General features: G+C 38.4%; 1 protein-coding gene across 7 annotated transcripts in view; it reads left to right on the top strand.

Annotated features, from left to right (window-relative positions):
• KHDRBS3 (KH RNA binding domain containing, signal transduction associated 3) overlaps positions 1-22,658 on the top strand; it is a 201,221-nt gene that overhangs the window by 37,133 nt on the left and 141,430 nt on the right. The window lies entirely within an intron of this gene.

A 22,658-nucleotide genomic window follows, 5' to 3' on the forward strand; every position in this document is an offset into this window, starting at 1 on the left:
ACCCGGCTAATTTTTTGCATTTTTAGTAGAGACAGGTTTCACCGTGTTAGCCAGGATGGTCTCGATCTCCTGACCTCGTGATCCACCCACCTTGGCCTCCTAAAGTGCTGGGATTACAGGCTTGAGCCACTGCGCCTGGCCCTCCTCCTTTTGTTTCTTGAGCTTGATTTACTAGTTTCTTCAGTTGTCAGCTTAGATCATTGAACTGAACCATTTGTATCAATGCAGGATCCTGAGCAAACTGGTTTTCTGCCCTTCCTCCAGAGGCAGATAACCTTTAGTGTTGGTGCTGTATGTGTGTGTAGGCTAAGTTTTTAAATCTTCCATAGTGAGTTCAAGAGAATGTCTTCTTATCCCCTCCACCATCGCCATCCTCTCACGCAGGTGACCTATGGCTTTGGTTCCAACCCTTTGGCTGGAACCTGTGGAGGTGGAGGAAGGCATTGATTGTGAGGGTTACTTACCTTGCCGTGGGGGTAGATGGTTTTTGCCTTGATTGAGAGTCTGTGATAATGCAAGCAGAGTTTGTTGTTGTTGTTTTTTTTTTATCTAATCTCCACTTGTACCACCTAGAGGAACTCTTAAGTCCCTTTCTCCTCCCCTCGTCTTGCTTGTGAGCATCTAAGTGGAATTCTGTGGAAAATGTTGGAGAATGAGTGTTTTTTCCCAGGTATTTTAAACTATTACAGGAGCCCACATTTAGCCTCTGAGGATTTGATAAGATTTTGATTGTTTTCTTTCTGCTTTCTTTTGTAGCTGCCACTTCTGTGCTCTGCCAAAGGTGAAGCATTTCTTGGGTCTCATCTCTCTTTGGAGGGGCTTTAGAATTCAACTCACCTGTTTTTGTGACCGTAACTCTGTGATGAGCTCAAAAATTATTTTGTCAATTATCCAACTTTTTGTCATTATTATGGGGCAAGCTATGTTCTCTTGCTGTTTTCTAAATCCTAAGTAGAAGTTGAATCTCAGCCTGCTAGGCTTTTAAATGCAAGCAGTTAATTACCTCTAGGACTCAGAGGAATAGCTGAATTAGAGGTAGGGGAAATATATCATGACAAGAATTAATTATATGAGGCAGAACATGATATCAGTGAGAAGACGATATTTTCTTCTTCCTGAATTTGTGCCAGTAAATAGCACTTTTACTCCCACTTCACCCTAGTGTCTGTTGGTCCTTTGCAACTTCTTATTTCACTTATCATATTCCACCATGATTTTTTTCTTTACAAGTTTGTCGAAGCTGCCAAAATCTGAATTCCTAAAGGTTAGGGGCTTATTTTAATCATTGTTTCCCTAGCTGCAGTTTAGTGCCAGGTCTGTGGGCCATCACTGGATGGATAGGTAGATAATTGGAGGGAGAAGAGTGGTGAAGAGTGGAGAAGAGTTGTGTAGGAAGAGCTGATCTTGGCCTCTCCGGAGGTGATTAGAGAATTGGGGGAATGAATCTCTGAGATGGAAGTAGTTACTTGGGTTTTAAGTGTAGATATGTGGCATTTTTAGTATTTTAGAAAGTGTAGTTTAAGCAAGTAAATATTACTTTTGAAATGTAAATATGTGCTACAGAGATATGTATTCCCTTCTAGGGAAGTAAAAGTAGACTCTGCAGATGAGCCAAGGGCTGTGTTGGAGATAGAGCACACTGAATCCTTGAGCTGAAGGGTGCATTTAACTACAGCTAGAGAGATATATGGGCATGGATCTAGTATGAGAAAGCAGAATTAGGAAGGAAAACTGTAGAGAGAGGGAAAGGTCATGCAAAAAAAAAAAATTAGCAAAAGATAATCAGTGACTTGAAGAAAACTCTTCAGAAGCATTTTTTTTTTGAGACGGAGTCTTGCTCTGACACCCAGGCTGGAGTGCAGTGGTGTGATCTCGGCTCACTGCAGCCTCTGCCTCCTGGGTTCAAGCAATTCTTCTGCCTCGACCTCCCAAGTAGCTGGGATTACAGGCACATGCCATCTCACCCGGCTAATTTTTGTATTTTTAGTAGAGATGGGTTTTCGCCATGTTGGCCAGGCTGGTCTTGAACTTCTGACCTCAGGTGACCCTCCCGACCTCAGGTGACCCTCCCGCCTTGGCCTCCCAAAGAGCTGGGATTACAGGTATGAGCCACCATACCTGGCACAAGCATTTTTTAAAACAAGTAATAGGGGTTTGAAAAAAAAAATCTGTAAATATCCACTAGGCTGAACATGAAGGAGGCTACTTAATAGGCAGGTGACTGCCTTGGCAGTTTCTTAACTTAAATTTCCATGTCCTGATGTATATATTTTATTTATTGCTATGTGATCAACTATCTCAAACAAAGTGGTTTAAAACAGTGTGGTGTGAACCCAGCTGGGCCGGACACTCAGCATGGCTCATCCCATGGCTGCTCGTTGGCTGGTGGTCAGTGGCTGGGAACTCAGCTGGGAGCTTAGCTGGAGTTCTTGGCCAACTAGCTTGCCTATTGCTTGCCCATAGCTTGCCCATAGCCTTATCGTGGCTTGGGCTTCTTAGAGCACAGGGGCACAGTTCACAGAGGGACTGTTGCAAGGGTGAGCAATCAAGAGGCTAAGACAGGATCGAAATGCATCTTATGACCTAGACAAGGAAGCCCCAGAATGCTACTTCTGCCACATTCTTTTGTTTCAGTCAGTCAGTGGAGTGAGCCCAGACTGAAGAGGAAGTGAATTAGACACCTCTGTCCTTGGAAGGAGTAACAGAGGGAAGTTGGGACCATCTCGTCATTTGAATGGTGATGAGCACAAACAAGGCTTCACTCTTTTACAGGGCATACTAGCCTTTAGAGCCCATTGGTATCGTCCAGTTTGAATATCCCCACTTCATTCCTGGACTGCTCTGAGTGCCAGTTGAGTCAGAAAATCGGCTATGCTGTTAACAGTGCATATGTCGGAAATGCTCCGGCGGTCCTAAAGGCAGGTTTAGAGGAGTATTTCTGATGAGGAGATTGTGTCTTATGACCTCAGCAGCCCCTGCTTGCATGTCTTTTTTGCCTCTTCATCACTACATTTTAATGGCTGTTTTCAAGGCCTTTAGGGTTTGTAAATGTTTCTTTTCTGCATGAATTCAGCCTTATTACCTTTTATCACAAGCATCACAAGCATATCTTGTGGTCTCTTACTAATAGGAAGTGACATACCAGAAAACTCTTTTCTTGGGTGTGAAGGGGGAGTCACAGGCACAAATTATAAGGTTATTAGGACAAAAAAAGTAATATATCAAAATAAATTGATAATGTTTTACTATAAATGCCTAAAACAGCAGACATTTATTAATGTTTTCCATATATCAAGCACTGTGCTTAGTTGCTCTTTATGCACTGAAGTTATTTAATTTTTTTCAGTAACCATGGTATGTAAATAGTATTTTCCTCCCTTTTACAAATGAATAGTGTTAACCAAGTGAGTAAGTTACCTATCTGAGGTCGTAAAAAGCTAGAAATTAGACATTCTGTTTGTATTATTCCATTTGACTTCTCAAAAATACATTCTTATTCTGTTAATAATTGGGCCACTGTTAGAGGATTTACATGTGATCATAGGAAGCAGTGCTGTCCTTTTGCACTTAATTACCATGGCATGATGGTGACTTCCTTCCTTGATGCTGCCCTGTGAACCTAGCTTGGTGGCTGGATTCTTAAGCTAATGTGTTCATTAAAGGATGATGCATGGCTCTGTATGAAGCGGATGAATGGGTTAGAAGACGTTCTCAACCTCAGAGATGAAAAAAAAATACAGTTCTATCTATATTGCACTGCTCCAAGGAATTGAAGCTTTAATACATAAAACACACTTTCCTTGGGGATTCTTTTGGGGATGACAAATAAGAGAGCTTTTTAGTTTTAATTAAGGAATGCCTCAGCAGCTGTCTTCTAAGTGGTTCAACTACCGTACTGCATTATTTCTCACGAAGCAAGCCATCCTCCCTAGGGTGGCCAGAATGATCTTTTATCAACCAGACCTGATCACATAATTCTTGTGTTGAAAACTTTTCTAGAGATCTTAGTTTACATGTCCTTTCTTTGATCTGAAGTGAACTGGATTGAGCCCATCTGCTGATAGATTTCATAGCCCTGCCTACACACCTGTTCAGAACATTCATTAACCTTTGCTGTAATTGTCTCCCTAATGGCTTCCTTCCCTGCCTGCTTTGTTTCTTGAGCATCAAAACTTTGTTTTTCTTGTTTCTGGAAGAATTCTGCAGCCAGTATATAGTCTCCAAAATGTTAGAGGTATTCAATAAATCAATGAATGAAAATGATTTCAAGTAATGGTGAAAAGTTGTTTTTTCTTCTTTTTTTAAAAATATCATTATGTATGCATAATCATTCATTTAGTCATCTAAAATATGTTAAATATGTACTCTGAAATACGGAGGGTGCAGAATTAAGAAAGCCCTTGATATGGCCCCCATGCGCACAATCAAGTGTGTAGACAGCACTAATACCTGTGGTAAGCGTCGTGGAAGCATTGCACAAATGTACCTGTCATGGACAGAACTGGGTATTGTTTTAAACAAATCTGCATTACTGTACATTTGAGTTAGATCCATTTTAGAGTGGTTTTGCTCGTTTTATATACTCTTAGAATTGACTGACCTAATATTTCTCATACCCTACAACCACAGGTCAGTTTTGGTGCCTATTCTAGTGGGCAGGCACCTGATTATACAGGTAAAAGAGATGGAATATGGCAAAGAACACGAGAGAGTGCAGTTGTGGTTGGGAAGGGTAGGTATTTTCAGTGTCTTTTTTTGGTGTCATTGTGTTGTGCATACAGGAAATATAATGACAATACATATAGGTGATACCAGTACCTTCTATGAGGCATTGTTTATATTTGTTTTCTGTTTTAGCTCCTTACAACAGTGCTGCATATTAAGCATATTATTATGTATATTTTGTCAATAAAGAAACAGAGTGTCAGAAATTAATTTTGCTAAAATTATGCGGCTGCTAAGTGGTGGAGCTATAATTTAAATCCACTTCTGCCTATTCTTGAGTCAATCTTTCTCCTAATCCACCTTAATGCTATTAAAACTCCTGATAGACTTGGCTACCTGTGTGTACGTTCTTTTGTCTACACAAAATGCAAATTGCAACCCTTTTCTTATCTGGAACTTGGTCTTTCATTTTAATTTCCTCTTTTTGGAGATAGAAAATCTTAGATACGGGATATAGCCAGCAAGCAGCATTTTTGTATGACACATTATCTACACATCTCAGTTTGTTCTTTCATTGCATTTTTTAAGTTATTCATTTTCACTCTAGAAGCATCAGAATGTTTTAAAGGCATTATCTTATTTACTTTCTCTTCCTGAGTTTTTAACCCTGCCAGGAGGGAGGAGACTGCTCTGAATTTTTATTTGATCAAAGAGACTTTTTATATCATGTGACAATGAAAACTATTTTTAAGCAATTCCATTTTTTCTTTATCTGGTCATTCCCATGCTAGAGTTCTTACCCCCTTCTAACCTCACAAAATTAAAAATAAAATATAAAGTTGTTTTGTGACATTTAAAATAAAGTTTCCAGTTGTTAGCCTATAACAGTTACAGTTTACAGTTGCAAGTTTACAGGAGTTAAAACTATATAATGGCTATAATTACCTTCAGGACTTTAAAATGGAAAATCATGTTTTCCTGTTTAGTGATTTTTTTCATATCATTAATTGAAGAAAGTGTATCACTCATCCCAGAAAATCACTGCAGCTGCTGATAGACTTGGCCCCCAAAACATGGATTTTAAGAGGAGATGAAAGTTTAGCACAGAGGTCAGAGGTCAGCGAGAGAAAATTCAGTTCATTGTGAGGTGCCATAAGCCAGGATTTGGTAGTTTGGTTCTTTTTGTTTGTTTGTTTGTTTTTGTTTTTGTTTTTGTTTTTGTTTTGTAACTAAAGGGGTTAGAAGTAATAGAGTGGAGCACGTACTGTGGTGCTTCATATTGTGTCTCTTAAAGTTTTTTGTTTCCAAAGAGTAGAAACTGACTTTGGCCAAACAACAAATTTATCAGAAGGATTTGAGGAACTCCTAGGGCTGATGGAAGACAATGGAAGTAGGTTTTTAAATGCCAGAACAGAGGCTACTCTGAAGAAGAATTATCTGGAAAGGAAGCAGAAGTTCACCTTACTCTCTTCACGGAAGGCAGTTAGCTCTTAACTACGGGCCTTGGCTGGGCTGGGTGGGAAGAGGCAGGGAGCTCTGAAGATACTTCCTAGAAGAAATTAAAAATAAAGCTCAGAAAACTTGTGGTTTAGTTAAGGTCACTCAACTAGTTTATGACAAAAACCAAAAGAGATCTCACATCTGCTGATGGTTTAAGATTCTTTCATGTATTCATTTCTTCATCCAGTACTTGCCAGGCTCCAGGTGCTCTGCTGAGGGCTGGCATTTAGCCACGAGTAAGACGGATCTAAACAATTTATGGTAAATGCTACAAAGTAGTATAGGGTGAATGCTTTTGAAAGATGAGTAAAATGATTAACTAGGAATTAGTGGAACCTTATATTAAGTATATCACGCTTGATTACATATTCTCACTAAAGAATGTGGTGACCATTGTTTTAGCCAAAAAACATGGACCTTTTATCAGATACAGACTCAGTGCCTACTTGTTCCACTTAGCTTGATAGGGAAAAAAAAGACCCTCCTGCATTTGTTTCCCTCCTTTGAAGATTAATTAAGATGGTATATTGAAAAGTGCCTCAACTGTTTGTCTGCTGTTTGGTAGGCTCTCAATAAATGCTGGTTCCCATCTCCTCCTGTCTTTAAACCATAGCTAGAACAGTTTGTGGTTGAAAGAGATTTAACTTATAAAACAAACAGAAGCAAAATAGCTGAATTCTGAGCCCTTTTTCTTTATTCTGTTATGTTTTCTTAGAATTTAAGGTCTTCAAACATATCCAGTTGGTGACCGTTCAGTGTACATAAAGGCAGGATGCTTTGGCTTTCAGACTTTTAAAAGGCTGCATAAAATACCAGTCATGATATGGTTCATGTTTTAGACAAAGTTTTTTTCTTTTAGCATATTGTTTCTATGAGTTGCAAAAATTATTTCCTGAAGAATCGAATGTAGCTATTTGCCTGACAAGAAAATTAAAAGATATCAAAGAATGCTTAAGATATCTGAATACATTTGAAAGAACACGAATTAATTCAACAGATTTAAGCTGGAAGTAAGATTAGAGGAAAAGAAACATAAAGTCATACTATATTTTTTACCCATTGTTTAGTAAGATTTATAACTTTTACCAGTTATCCAAAACTGTAGCTTATCAATTTTTTTTCTCTATCTCACAGAAAAGTTTGAGTGTAGGGATTTTTTGTTCTTCTTCTTCTTTCATAGATATCATATAGTAGAATTTTCTTTAATGTCTTACATTTAGTCTCAGAGAAGTCTTGTCCTTGCAAAATGACCTTGTAATCACAAGAAGACATTTTCAGATGCTGTTGTATAGTAATTCTCACTTTTTGCACTCTTCAGTCCTTGGCCTTATAATGTATGAATTCTTTCACTGAATTCACACTGTCACATCTTGCACTTTTTGCATGCTTTATTGAAGCCTTTTAATTTGCTTCACTCTACTAACATAGGTAGTTGCAAGACCTGTAGAGGATTTTAGAACCACTTTAAAAAATACATATATTTTTATTCCTGAACAGTCTTGTTGAGATATTGTTGTTTGAGTTGTTTAACCTTAATAATATTAATAGCATTTGACACTAAGTCATCAGAACAGAACAGTCACAGGGCATTGCCATTAGGTGTAGTTTTGTCTCTTTCCGAGCTATGAATCTTCCTGCTACTGCCCTATATAAATGTCTCCCTAGACTTCCCAGTCCTGTCATAAAGGAACTTAGCATAGCATTAAAAATCCTTCCCAATCTGTCTACCTTTTCAGCTTTATCACCAGATACTCTCCCCTTGTACCTTTATGCTTTTGTCTCACTGCTGTTCTTTATTCTTTGAGAACATGGATATATCTATGAAGTTTTGCCAATGCTGTTCGCTATGCATAGGATACCCCTCCACATATCCAAGCCCATTTGTTTGGGCTCTGCTAAAATACTACTCATTCTGAAGTTTCCCTTGATTTTTTGACCTAGAAGTGTTTGTCTTCTATATATATTGTAATATTTTATTTGTACTTTTTATAAAAGTGCTTACAATTTAAATTTATAATTTACATTGTGAGTATCCACATGTAGTCTTTATTAAATCTGTGTTTCTTGAGAATAGGGTCGGCATCATATTACACAGTAACATAACTACCATTTATTGAGCTCAGCGATGCCTGTCTCCAAAGTCCATGTGTGCTTTTTCCATCCTATTGAGCTGCTGCTTAGAATTATTATGTATTAGGGAACATTGAGAGCACGTTGTAAGCACTCAGTAAATTCTGTTCAATGAAAGAATAAATGTCTCAATTTCAGTGGCATCTCTTTCTGCTGGTCCTCTTTTTCACTTCCTTTTTGGTTTTTAGGTGTATTCTAGATGTATTCTGTAGTAACCTCTAGCCACATGAGGCAATTTAAATTTAAATTAATCAGAATGAAATAAAACTAAGAATTCAGATCTTCGGTTACACTAATCACCTTTCAAGTGCTCACTAGCCACGCATGTGGCCAGTGGCTGCTATGTTTGACTGCACAGACACAGAGCATTTTTGTGATCATAGAAAGTTATCTTGGACAGTGCTGGTCTTCATGTTTTGATTGCCATCAAGGTCATCACTGCACATCTGTGGTATGACTGTGTGATACAGTTTTAGGACAGGAATAACATAGTAGACAAAAGCGTCATACAGAAATATACCTGTGTATAATATAATAGAACACTTTTCAATGTTAGGTTATTCCAGAAGGACATTTTTCTGTAGACCTTGGGCACGTGTACAGTTCTCTTAACTGCTTTAGGGAAACTGCTTTATCCAGTTGCTACTGTCACGGCACTATGGAGGGAAGCCAACATATTTTTTCCCTGAAGCTTTGAGCTTAACAGAGCTAGCCAGGCTACAGAAGGCCTAACTCTGTAGCCCTGGTTTAGTTGGAAAAGTTCCCTGTAATGAACCTTGTTGTGTAACTTATATCTGAGGATTAAACGTGGCCTCCTGGGTTGGAATTGCTTTGGGACCCTTGAAATGGTCACACTGACATAGGAGTAGCTCTTTCAGGTTCTGAAAGTTTTTTTTTTTTTTTCCCCCCCATGAACTCATTTAGTTCCACCTCAGCTAGTGAGGTAGTAGGTGATCTTTATGTTACAGATGCGAAGCTGAGTCTCGGAGAGCTTAAGTAACTCACCCAAATAAACCCAAAGTATAAGTTATGATAGAAGAGTTCTGGAACCTCCAACTTCAAGTTCAAAATTCTTGTAATTTTACCATGTCCATACCCTTGTCAATGGTAGGACTGCCACAATTGATCGGTTTTCTGAGTCAAGAGAATTTGGAGTTACTATAATGATACTTTAATCTTTTTTTGTGATCAACATATTTAATTCTAGTTATATTCATATTTAAATTTTTATTACCTCTTATTAGCTCTCATAAATATGCAGAAGTGTAGGGTGCAGTAAGTTAGAGTTTGTTATGTGTGGTTTCCAGACATGACACTTGAGGTGTGCTGTTAATCACAACTCTAGAGGTAGACCTCAGCCTGCCTAAGCAATTGTCAAGAGGACCGAGAGCCTTCTGACTTGCTTTTTGCTTTTTTCTCAGTGTCATACTGTAAGTAAGTGCTGGCCTGTGATTTGAACTTATGTTTTTATTAGTTTTTATTACTTCATGTCTCACTAAATTAAGCTCCTCTTTCCATATCATTATTAATTTCGACTCTCACTGCAGGTGTCAAAAAGCTAGACAGTTGTGCTTGTCTGGAGGCTGTAGGTTAATATGCTGTTCTGGGAGTGCCAAAGCAAAAACAGGTGACAAAATAGCTCGATTAAACGGTCACTTAGGGCTATTTTTGCATTTTCCTCTAAGGAATTTAACTTTACATTCATTTTATGCCTCCTGTTTTGGCTTCATTTGTTCCCAAGCTGGAAATCATGGAATTTAAAGAACGTGGCTGGTTGTAGCATTTGTATGTAATACCTGTAATACAGTTTCTTTGTCAGAGGCATAATTAACAATATGATTTGTACATCTACTGCCTTCTGGTATTCACAACACAGTTTGTAAACTTAATTAGTTCTTGGAATAGCAAATGTTTTGAAGATGATAAACACTTTCCCTCTGAATAATGTGTTGAATGGTTATACATTCATAGAAATTTACTCTATGCTACTCAAATTAGAATGCTGATAGGTATGCTTCTCAAGGTAAACATCACCTGCAGTTGCATATTCCCAGATTATATTGTCTTCCTGTGCTTTTCACAGGGGAAATCAGACATTTAGCTCAGATAATTTAGCCTCCAGGAATATTCATTATGGCTTCATTGTATAGAGAACATCTATGCTAATGTCATTACATAGATGCCATTTTCTCAAACTTTGATGGTGATCATGATGATATATAGTAGGGGAGGAGTGGGTAATAACCAGGCACACCACTATAGCAGTACTTCACTTATCTCTGCTCTCAGCTCTTCAAGATGTAGTCGAGACCAAAGAAGTAGCAAGAAAGCACTCTCAGCAGCTCAAAGAGATGCTGCAAAAAAATATGCTGATGCCCAGGAAAGCTTGTCTCGCCTTTTCTTTAGGGCCTTCTTAACCATCAGTACATCACAGTTCTTAAATAGTTTAGCTATTTGGTTTTCCAAAATGCAATATTGAAGTAGAGGGAACAAATTAGAAAGACCTCAATGCCATTAGACTAGTGATTTTCAACCCTAGGAGTTGGGGATGGGTCATACATGCCTGCGTTTTCCCCCATTTTTATGCATGGAGAAACTAGAGCTCAGCGAGGCCAAGTGATTTGCCAGAGGTTCTCTAGTGCTGAGGCTTGGTCTGTCCTCCAAAACCTTGGCCTGTCAACCACTTCCGTGCCCTGCTTGTGGTCCCTTGGGACCCTTGAGGGATCGCCTTCAGGGCTAGCATAGTATCTGGCACATTGTACTTAAGACCTCCCGCCTGCTGATTCCCAGGTACTTTCCACTATACTTCAGGAATTTACCAAGAGGTTGTATCAATCAAGTAAACAGAAATCATGCCAGGTATTTTAGCAGAGAGGATTGAATAGCAGGAATTGGTTAGATAGGTACTGGTTGACCCAAAAAGCAAATGGGGAGTACCGAAGCGATACAGAAATAGTAACGAAAGGTTAGCAGCAAGCCATCACCCTCAAGGCTGGAAGAGCAAAAGAAGTAATTTAGAGGAAGTGGGACCAAGACCCCATTAGTATTGTTACCTCAGGAGCTTGAAGAGGGTCCTCACAGGGCTGGGACTCAGACCTCCAAGAAATGGGTCCTATCTTGCTGAGGAGGTATGGTGAGCATGGTTCTGGGAATGTAGGGTAAAAAAATTACTGTAACTGCTAGAATTTAGAACCATCACTCTGGTCTGCTGCCGGGAACTGGAAACACAGTAGGAAGGAACAGGCCCCCTGCCTCACATTCCCGAATGGCAGAACCTCATAGGGAGCCACTGGCAGAGGAGAAATGAGGTTTTCCGAATCTCTACCCAGCATTCCAGGATAGCGTATAGGCAGGTAGGTGTGGAGCTAAGAGACCATAGCTTAATAACTGGCATAGATGGCTTGTTTGTGGAAATGAAAGATGACTTCCACTTTTGTTAATTCAAACCTTGGGTATTCTTAAATGTTCATCAAGTCTCACCATGCTTTTTCATGAAGAATATCATCATTTATTTGCTTGTATTCACTCAACAAAAATTTCTGAATGTGTGTTCTATTCAAGGTGCAAAACTAGTGACTGGGGATAAGATGATGGATAACACAGTTTTACCTGTCAAGCGCGTCAGCAGGACAGATCATAAAAATGTGTGTAACTCTTAGGGTTGAAAGGAACCTCCAAGTCCAAGCTTCCATCAGATCATTGGATCCTTCCTTCTGTAACATTCCTCTTTTTTTTTTTTTTTTTTTTTTTTTGTGAGATGGAGTCTTGCTCTGTTGCCCAGGCTGGAGTGTAGTGGTGCTGTCTCGGCTCACTGCAACCCCTGCCTTCCAGGTTCAAGCAATTCTCCTGCCTCAGCCGCCCAAGTAGGTGGGACTACAGGTGCCCCCACCACACCTGGCTAATTTTTGTATTTTTAGTAGAGACGGGGTTTCACCATACTGGCCAGGCTTGTCTCGAACTCCTGACCTTGTGAGCCACCGTGCCTGGCTGAACTTAAAAATATTTTAAAGACAGTTAGTTCCATCCTTGGTCAAATTTATTGTTAGAATCTTCAACTCAGTAATTTGTACTGGACCTCTTTTCTCTATAATTTCTATCTTTGGTCCTAATTGTACCATTGGTTTTTTTTACTGACAAATCTAACCCCTTTTTAACATAATATACAAAACTATTTGTGTTATAAGTTTGATTCTCTCCTGAATCATTTATCCTGTAGGATAAACATTTTTGTTTATTTCAGTTGGCTTTCCTAGGCAGTGCTCCTCAACTTTTTTCTATTGTTGCCTCTTTTATGGAGCCTTTTAGACATCTTTTTTCCTAATTATCTGCCCACCCCAAATAAATAGACTGCAGGATATATTTTATATTTGTTTATGTATCATGGGCCTTTGGTGAGCTGGCAACCGTTGTTTCTATAATTATTGGCAAATTCTTCAAACGGATCTAACGGAATACTTTTCTAGATTCCTGGCCCTGTTATTAGTCTTAGTGTTACTGTCTTAGCTAGTCATGTGTAATAAAGATCATCAAATTATTCCACCTCCTATTTTTAAGATGAGAATAGAAGACAGTCAGATATCCATCTGAGGTACTTATTGTTAGTTGTAGTCAAAGTAAAGGTCTGTATTTATTCTTTGATTCTGTCTCATTTGCCCAGACAGGCCATGTGAAATGACTAGTAATCTGTATATTCAGCCCTCAAGTAGATCAGTCTGTTTGCAGTAGATTTGGCAAGTGGAACCCTCTAGAATGCGTAATTTTTTAACTAAACACTTTATGGTCGAAGGACAAAATGAAAACAAGTGCCATTGGCTGGCTATGGTGTACTTATTTATTTTTTTAATGAAATCCCTATGTTTTTAACGTGTAACTTGCTTCAGAACATGAATATCTACATTTAACTTGACAACATCCCTTAAAGGAAACCCCCAGTGGGAATGTCCACTGTGAAGAGATAGCATCTGACTCTAGGCGGAGCAACAGATGCGACTGGAGAGTGACCTAGTATGCATAACACTCCCTGCCTTTAAATTGACATGAGAAGACGGGTCTCATTTTCAGTAATTCTGTAGCTCTATGCTGAGATATTTCATTTCCATAGACGCTGTGACTATTAAAGTCTGTGCAAATTGATTTTTCATCAGTGTCTTAATTTTCTATCATGATTAAATCTAAGTGACGATGTATATTTCTGCTGTAATTGTGTTTTGCTTTTAAAAAGTGTTTTATGCCTGTTTGGCCATTTTCAGGTGGCTTAGAAAAAAACATTGAGTATGAGTAGAATTCTTTATATAAAGGTGACCCCCTTTAATATCATCATGCAGAAAATATGATTTAATGTCTTAAGGTTATTTTCCCGCCCTCAATTTACTCTGAGCCTTTACTGTGTAAATAGGGACTGGTTCAGAAACTGATGTAAAAATGTATGGACATAGAGTGATAAATCCTATTTTGAATTTATTTTAAATAGTGTCAGTGTATTATGGTACATCTAACCAATAGAAAATATTCATTTGTAGTTCTATTAGATATGAAAGTAATAGAGAATAAGGTGCTTGTATTATATGGTTGTTATAGAATATTATTAGTACAGTCATATTTCTATCTCAAAGTGTGATAATGCCAGCGGGATAAATGAGAAAGACATTGAATCTTCACACAAAGGAAATGGATTTTATAATGAGTGCAGTCTGAACAGAACTAATCTCTTTCTTGGATCATTACTTCACCTAATCATAAAACCTTTTTTAATTCAGATCCTTGCAGGATTCTAATTGGTGACCTCTGGAGCCTGATAATTGTTTAAGGTAGCTGGTCTTTTGCAGTATACTTAATGATGTTTGCAATTAAAAGTGAGAAATGTGATTTAACCCATAGGTGTAAATAAAAATGTAGATTTTCCTTTTTCAATCTTTAATAGTTATTCCCATCCTCTCCTTCCCAAAGTTAGTGACTTAAGTCATTACTAACTTGAATTAGTCCAGTGCACTGGTTACCTCATTTAGTCTGTGGACTTACTATTTATTTGATAAATGCATTGGGTTATATTAAGAATAATACTCAATTATTTAGAATAGCTAAGGGACTGGTCTGTTTGGGAAGACAGGAACTCCTAGCTAGCCTCTTTTTTTTGTGTTGTTTAGGTATACCTTCCTGCTTGTCATTTTTGATTTAAGTAAAAACTTAGCCAGTCTTTCTAGCCAGTTTCAGTAAATATTTATTTCAGAACTTTCCTGACTACCAGATAAAAATGAGTCATTAGAAGAGAAATTCACCAGTATTCACCATTGGGACCAATAAATCTGTAGGTGAACCTCAATCTCAGTCATTTGTTGTCCTCACCACTGTGCATAATAGCATAATATAATTTAGTTTGTACTATTGTACATTTATGATGTTTTTGAGTTCCTCTTTTACGTATCTTAGTAAATGGGGATCATTAAATGAATACAGTTGACTATCCCAATAGAATTCCATATATTTATTGGAGGTGAAACTTAATCTGTTTCATTGACTTGTTTCTTGGAAGGTTTTATTTTGTTTTGAAGCCAGCATTTTGTAATTTGGTATCTGGGGAAACAAGCAAAACCTTTGAGAGTCGGACAATGCTGGAACCGAACTTTAGTTCTGCCATTTATTAGGTGTGGGAAAAAGGGAGTGGTAATTTCTGTCCTGGCACTCTGAGAAGTTATGAGGACTGAATGTTTATAAAGCCTCCAGTATAGTGTCTAGAATATGATAATTATTCAACTTGTTAGATTCCTTCTACCAGTTTTAGGGAACATCCCATCTTCAATTTCTACTCTTTAGTCCTTATGGTTTTAAAATTTTAACAAACCTATGAAATTTACGAATTTATTTAAAATTGTTAGAATATAGTACCAAAATCCAGTAACCTACTCATTTGTGAAGACCTTTGAGTACTTCCCCTTGTTTAAGGGATACATTTTTATCTCATTGAAGCATTGAATGACTATGTCTTATCTTTGTGTTTCTCTTTCCTGTCATAATGCCTTTCATTTTGTGAATGACTATATATAATTAAGGAGAAATTAATGTGACAAATTAGTTTTCTTAAGAAATTTACAAAATTTTAGTAATTCTGAGTAGTGTTTGGAATTTTTAAATGTATCTGGATTTGGTTCTCTGGAATCATTCTGGTGTCACAAATTCTTCTGAAATCCATTCTATAACATAAGAGCTGTTGAGAGATAAACTTAGGTACATTGAAATTTTCTTTTTCTCATTTTTTTTTGGTTTTTTTTGTTTTTTTTTTTTTTCTCTTAAAGACCTGAGTCTCTCTCTTTTGTCCAGGCTGGAGCGCAGTAGTGCCGGCATAGGTCACTACAGCCTTGACCCCCTGGGCTCAAGCGATTCTCCTGCCTCAGCTTCCAGAGTAGCTGGGACTACAGGCGTGCACTGCCATGCCTAATTATTTTTATTTTTTGTAGAGACATTTTTCAGGCTGTCTTGAACTCCTGGGATCAAGTGACCCTCTTTCCTTAGCCTCTCAAAGTACTGTAATTATAGGTGTTAGTCACAGTGCCTGGCTAGGCACATTGAAATTGTAATGCCTTTATTTGAGCAGACTTGAATTGGGCAGCATCGGAGCTCAAGTGGTTCAGGGTTTCACCAAAGGAGCGTGAGGGCAGAACTTCTATAAAATGTTTGTAGAAACAAGACCAAGAAAATATTTGATTGGTTAAAGTGGAAAGTCCCTAGTTAGAGGATAGTTGATGGTGCTTTTTCTGAGACGGAGTCTCACTCTGTCGCCAAGGCTGGAGTGCAGTGGCATAATCTCAGCTCACTGCAACCTCCACCTCCTGGGTTCAAGTGATTCTCCTGCCTCAGCCTCCTGAGTAGCTGGGACTATAGGCACACGCCACCATGCCTGGCTAATTTTTATATTTTTAGTAGAGACGGGGTTTCACCGTGTTGGCCAAGATGGTCTCGATCTCCTGACCTAATGACTGACCCGCCTTGGCCTCCCAAAGTTCTGGGATTACAGGCTTGAGCCACTGCACCTGGCCAGTTGATGGTTTTTGTTTGGTAGTCTCTAGTTCCAGGTTAGTTGGTGGTTTCTCATTGGTTAAGCTTAAGTATTCTCTTCCTAGTCTGTGGTCATTCACTCTGAGTTGTGTTTCAGTTTGCTTCCGTATGAACCCAAAGTTCTGGAGCCATCTCAGTGTACTGGCCTCCTCTCTCCCCGCCACCTTTTTTAACAGTATAAATAAATCATCACAAATTAGGAATTGTATTTTAAATAAACCTATATTTGCTTTGTGTGTTGTAGTTTCAAAGCACTTCCATAGGCATTTCTTTTGATACTTGTAATAACTTGGTGAGTTTCCCCAAAATGTAATAATCCAAAACATTTTTTCTCACCCCAAATCAAGATCTCTCTGCTACAGTAATACTAAGAAAGTAGAGGAAGCATGGACACAGGAATCAGATAACCTGGGGTTGGAATCCTGAATCTCTGTTGGATGTGGGACTCTAGCTTAGTCACTGGATGTCTATAAATAGTCATCTCCTTTATGTCAATGAACATTGTATCTATTTTGCAGCAGTGTTACAGAGATTGACTACTTGGAAGATAGTTGTTAAGTAAATTCCAGCTGCTAATATCATTGTAATATTTTTGTTAGTTAGCCATAATGGGTAGAATTAATTAATTTCTCCTCCTCTCCATCCTCCTCATTATTATTCTTCCTTTCTTTTCCTCCTGTCTTCCTTTTTGGAAATTTGACTGTCATTTTCTTGTGTGTATGTTTTAATCTTATGTGTTGTATGTATATTTAAGGACATTTTACGTACAAATATTTGCTCTGTGTTTTTTCTGTGTTTTGTTGTTGTTGTTGTTTTTGGAGACAGTGTGTAGCTCTATCGCCCAGGCTGGAGTGCAGTGGCGCGATCTCGGCTCACTGCAAGCTCCGCCTCCTGGTTCACGCCATTCTCCTGCCTCAGCCTCCTGAGTAGCTGGGACTACAGGCGCCTGCCACCACGCCAGGCTAATTTTTTTGTATTTTGAGTAGAGATGGTGTTTCACCGTGTTAGCCAGGATGGTCTTGATCTCCTGACCTCGTAATCCGCCCGCCTCGGCCTCCCAAAGTGCTAGGATTACACGCGTGAGCCACCGCACCCAGCCCTGCTCTGTGTTTATAAAAATCAGTTTTCCAAGCATTTGTAATATTTGGAGTATCGAGTGTTTCTTTCTCCCTAGATGGTATATTTATGCATATTTATGATGAGCTTATTTGTACCTATTAGTGATATGTGTCTCTACTCTGCTGTGCCATTTGTTCATGGAATATTATTTGCAAGATTAGGCACTGTATGAATCAATCTAGTTTGGGTAGTTATAGTGTGTTCAACTCTGGTTTGAATGTAATGGGTATTCAGTTAGGTTTGGATTGCTTAAATAAAATAATTCTTTACTGAAAACATTTGTCATGTTGGAGGTTAAAAAAATTCCTTTTCAGATTAGCAGCTACAGTAACATTTCAGTAATTTGTCCAATAGAATTTACAGTGGCTGTAAATACTCTATATTTCTTTTAAAAACAATTTAAATACTCCAGCTGGACTGTTGTACTATTTTGAAATAGATTTCTGAATGCTGAGCATCTTATATGAGCTTCTCATTTTATTAGAGATTTGGGCCAATGCCTTTAATTAAACTTTACACAAGAGTTAAGGTGTTTGGAAAAGTGGGTGGGGGGTAATAACTCTATTGATTTTATTTATTTCCACACTAGTAGGTCATTGTGCAGGCTGATTTGAATTATTCAGTTATTTTCTGACCCTTTTATGAACTTCTATTAATAGCTCTTATAAAACAAGTTACAGTTTTTAGAAGAGCACTTTTCAGCAGTGACTGCTACCTAGCTCTTTACAAACTCACTATACTCCTTTAAATTATTTTAAACATTCATTCATTCATTTATTCAACCATTTAGTAACCATTTGTGCAGCCGTTGTCCTAAATCACTATGCTAAGTGTTAGAATATAACAAAAATGAATAAATAGATGTTCTTAACCTTCTATGAGCTTACCATCTTGTTGTTGAGCACAGGAAGTGTGAACAATGAGTATATGAAAATATACTCTGTTGTGGTACAAGTTTTATACAGCAAAACAGGTCATTGCGAAGGATATTATCAATTCATCTGTGGGGTGAAGGGGAAGTTGATGTTTTAATTAAGAGCTGGAGGCTGGGCGCAGTGGCTCACACCTGTAATCCCAGCACGTTGGGAGGCCGAGGTGGGCGGATCATGAGGTCAGGAGATTGAGACCAGGGTGAAACCCCGTCTCTACTAAAAATACAAAAAATTAGCTGGGCGCGGTGGCAGGCGCCTGTAGTCCCAGCTACTCAGGAGGCTGAGGCAGGAGAGTGGTGTGAACCCGGGAGGCGGAGCTTGCAGTGAGCGGAGATCGCGCCACTGCACTCCAGCCTGGGCAACAGAGCAAGACTGCGTCTCAAAAAAAAAAAAAAAGAAAAAAGAAAAAAGCTGGACACAGACTTGCAATTTCTAGGTTGCTCAAGAGATATAAAGTTAAATTAGATAAAATCTCACCCCTAAAGAACTTACTGTCTAGTATAGGCATGTATAGTATTTGGCAAATGCCTATATAGAACTTAACTGGACCAGGTATTGTTGTTCTTTGCAAATATTAAATTATTTAATCCTCATAAAAACCCTATGGGGCAGGTGCTGTTATTTCTACATTTCTTTGATGAGGAAATTGTGACTTAGATTAAGTTACTTTCTGACAGCCATATAATTAAGTACCATAGCAGGGATTCAAACTCAAGCAGTTGGAGTCTGGCTGCATTATTTCAAAGACTCTTACTCTCTGAGGTTTTATGTTTTTGTTTTTTTTACTGAGAAAGTTCTTATTACTTAGCAGTTAAGAATTCAACAATCAGCAGTGTTCAAAAGGTGTCTTGGGTGCAGAAAGTGGACCCTTTTGCCATTATTTTTATCTCTTCAATTTTGGGGGCCAGAGTACCAATTTTTACCTTAACTTAAAACCATGGAAATTGACCGGTTACATTAGGGGATAACAATGCAGGACCTTAGAGTATTTTTTGATTTAATCATCTTAGGCTTCAGCGACTAAAGAGCTATAGTCATGTCTCCTCTGCCCCTCTTTTTTTTTTTTTCCCCTTCATCTACTTTATGCAAAGATTGCTTCTGTTTGACTCCTTTGTACTCACTTAACTCTATAATTTGCTTATTTTGACATTAGTGGAATTTATATTTTCATTTGGATTTGGACCTAGATCTGTCCCTGATATCACACAAAATTCCTTCAGCCGTTCCTTTAAGTCCACTTTGAGAGCTCACTAAAGATCACCAGTACTGAGGTTCTGTAATTTCAAGCTGTTCTCTATACATTGAAGCAGTACTTCCCGCAGAATGACTTGGCTGTAGGAGAATAAAGTGAAGGGATAAGCAGATGTGGCTACATTAAGAACGTCCAATACTTGTGATTTACAGCTTTAGAACATTTTCACATCTCACTTCAGGAAAGAAGGAAAAAAGAGATTAAAAGGTGTAGTCTTTAATTATTCACAATAGGTAAGAGGTGGAAACACTCCAAATATCTGTCAACTGATAAATGGATAAACAAAATGTGTTATATAGCTACAGTGGACTATTATTCCGCCTTAAAAAGTAAGGAGATACTGCCACATGCTGCCCCATGGATGAGCCTTGAGGGCATTATGCTAAGTGAAATAAGCCAAGCATGGAAAGACAAATACTGTATGGTTCCTCTTATATGACACAGCTAAGCAGTCACATTTATATAAACAAAATAGAATGGTGGTTACCAAGGGCTGGGGGGGAGGGAAAATGGGGAGTAGTCTAATGTGCATAGGGTTTCACTTGTGCAAGACAGAAAAGTTCTGGACATCTGTTGCACAACGGTGTGGATGGACTGAACAGCATACTTAAAAATGGTTAAGACTATAAATTTTGTGTTTTTTTAATAACAATTTAAAAAATAAAAGGTATGGGCTTGAAGTCAGATATATCTAGATGTGAATTCTGACTGTGCTATTAGCTCTCTAACCTTTGCAAACTTCTTAACCATTTCAGTCCTCAGGATCTCACTCTGTAAAATGCAGGTGACAGATCATATATTTGTTAGCATAAAGAGATAATTTAAGTCAAACACACAGCCCTGTACTTCGTGAGTTATCATCAACAAAGTAATAATTATAATTTAATTACTACTGGTATAAGTGACATCTAAAATAATTTTCATTATTTTTCAATATTTTGATGTGTAAATTTATGTGTGGTGAGCTCAGGTGGATACTTTTGTATGTGAAGGAGGTATTAGAAACTCCTTTTAAAGATTCCTTGTGGGCCTGGGCGCGGTGGCTCAAGCCTGTAATCGCAGCACTTTGGGAGGCCGAGGCGGCTGAATCACGAGGTCAGGAGATTGAGACCATCCTGGCTAACAAGGTGAAACCCCGTCTCTACTAAAAATACAAAAAATTAGCCGGGCGTGGTGGCGGGCACCTGTAGTCCCAGCTACTGGGGAGGCTGAGGCAGGAGAATGGCGTGAACCCGGGAGGCGGAGCTTGCAGTGAGCCAAGATCACGCCACTGCACTCCAGCCTGGGCGACAGAGCGAGACTCCGTCTCAAAAAAAAAAAAAAAAACTGATTCCTTGTGTTTGCTAAAGATGAAGGGTTGGAGTTTTATTGTTGTTGTTGTCGATTTTTTTTGTTTTTGCCTTATCAGGTCCTCTTTCCACCCTTCCCTACTCTGCTCTGTGCCCAGAGGCTGATAAGCATGGTCCAAGACCTGTATCATAGATATATTTACCGTCTGGCTTTGAGCTGGGTTAAGAGCTATCCACTAGTGGTCAATAGCAGAAGCTTGGCAGGAGAGAGAAGTGAGCTCAGAGTGTATATTTGCTTTGGCCCTTCCTGCTGTGTCACCACAAATTAACTGCTTTCCTGTGTGCAGTCTGTGGCCCCATCAGGCTACCATATTAGTCTCTTTTTCTTTTCCTTTCCCGGCCCCTGCATGCCATTTTAGATGGGTAAAATATTCACATGCTTCAGAGACTTAAAGCAGTGCAAAAAGAGATACAGTGAGAAGTATTTCTGTACCCTATCTACTTTGTTCTCTCCATGCCAAATAGATAACTAGTTTCTTATACCGTCTTTTGTTGCTTAACCACAGGGATGTGTGTTCTGAGAAATGCATCCTTAGATGATTTTGTTGTTGTGGACCATGATAGACTGCACTTAAACACACCTGGATGGTGCAGCCTGCTTGCTGTACACATAGGCTAGGTGATATAGCCTGTTGCTGCTAGGCTACAAACCTAGACAGCATGTTGCAAAGCCAGAGTACATGTTACCATACTGAGTACTTTAGGCAGTTGTAACACAATGGTAAGTATTTTGTGTATCTAAACATAGAAAAAGCACAATAAAAATACAGTGCAAAAGATAAAACATGGAATACTTGCATAGGACACTTACCATGAGTGGAGCTTGTGGAACTGGAAGTTGCTCTGGGTGAGTCAGTGGTTGAGTGGTGAGTGAATATGGACTGGGTCATTACTGCACACTTTTATACATCTGGCAGCGTGGAAGGTTTGTTTACACTATCATTGCCACAAACATGTAATGTTTTGTGCTGCGAGGTTACCACAGCTAAGCCATTACTAGGCAGTAGGAATTTTTCAGCTTCATTGTAATCTTACAAGACCACTGTCATATATGTTGACTGTAATGTCGCTACATGATGTAAAACTGTGTATCAATAGGGAGATGTTTTCTGTGTGTAAGTAAACTAAACATTTTTTTCTTACATTTTGTGTGTGTGTGTGTGTAAGTAAACAGTGCATTTGGTACCGATCTTTGACTATCAGAACATGAACTTTCCTCATTTTGTGCAGTAGCCACATGCTATTTTATTCCAGGGTGTGCTCTAGCCTACTTACCCAGCTCCTGTTGATAGACATTTAGGTGGTTCCCAGTGTTTTGCTATTAAAGACAATGCTGTAGTGGATAATTTTGTGAGTAATATTCCACATCTATCTAAGTATATATGTAGGTTAAATTTCTAGAAATGAAGTTGCTAGAACAAAGGAAAAATAATCTTTGTGTTTGATTATATGAGAGAAAGGAAGCTACTTTAAAAATTTTACATTACTAAAATTTTTATATTGGAAACTTATTTAGATGCAAAGATTATTTAGCTGTTTTTAGAAGATTAGTGGACTTTAGTATATCTGGTACCTTAAAAAGGAAAAGAGGCCATTGCTTAGGAAGTTCTGTACTAGATCAAAGCAAAACAAATGAACAAATGAAAAACAATACAGATATTA

Source organism: Pongo pygmaeus, chromosome 7 (assembly GCF_028885625.2).
Source record: "Pongo pygmaeus isolate AG05252 chromosome 7, NHGRI_mPonPyg2-v2.0_pri, whole genome shotgun sequence".
Lineage (NCBI taxonomy): Eukaryota > Metazoa > Chordata > Mammalia > Primates > Hominidae > Pongo > Pongo pygmaeus.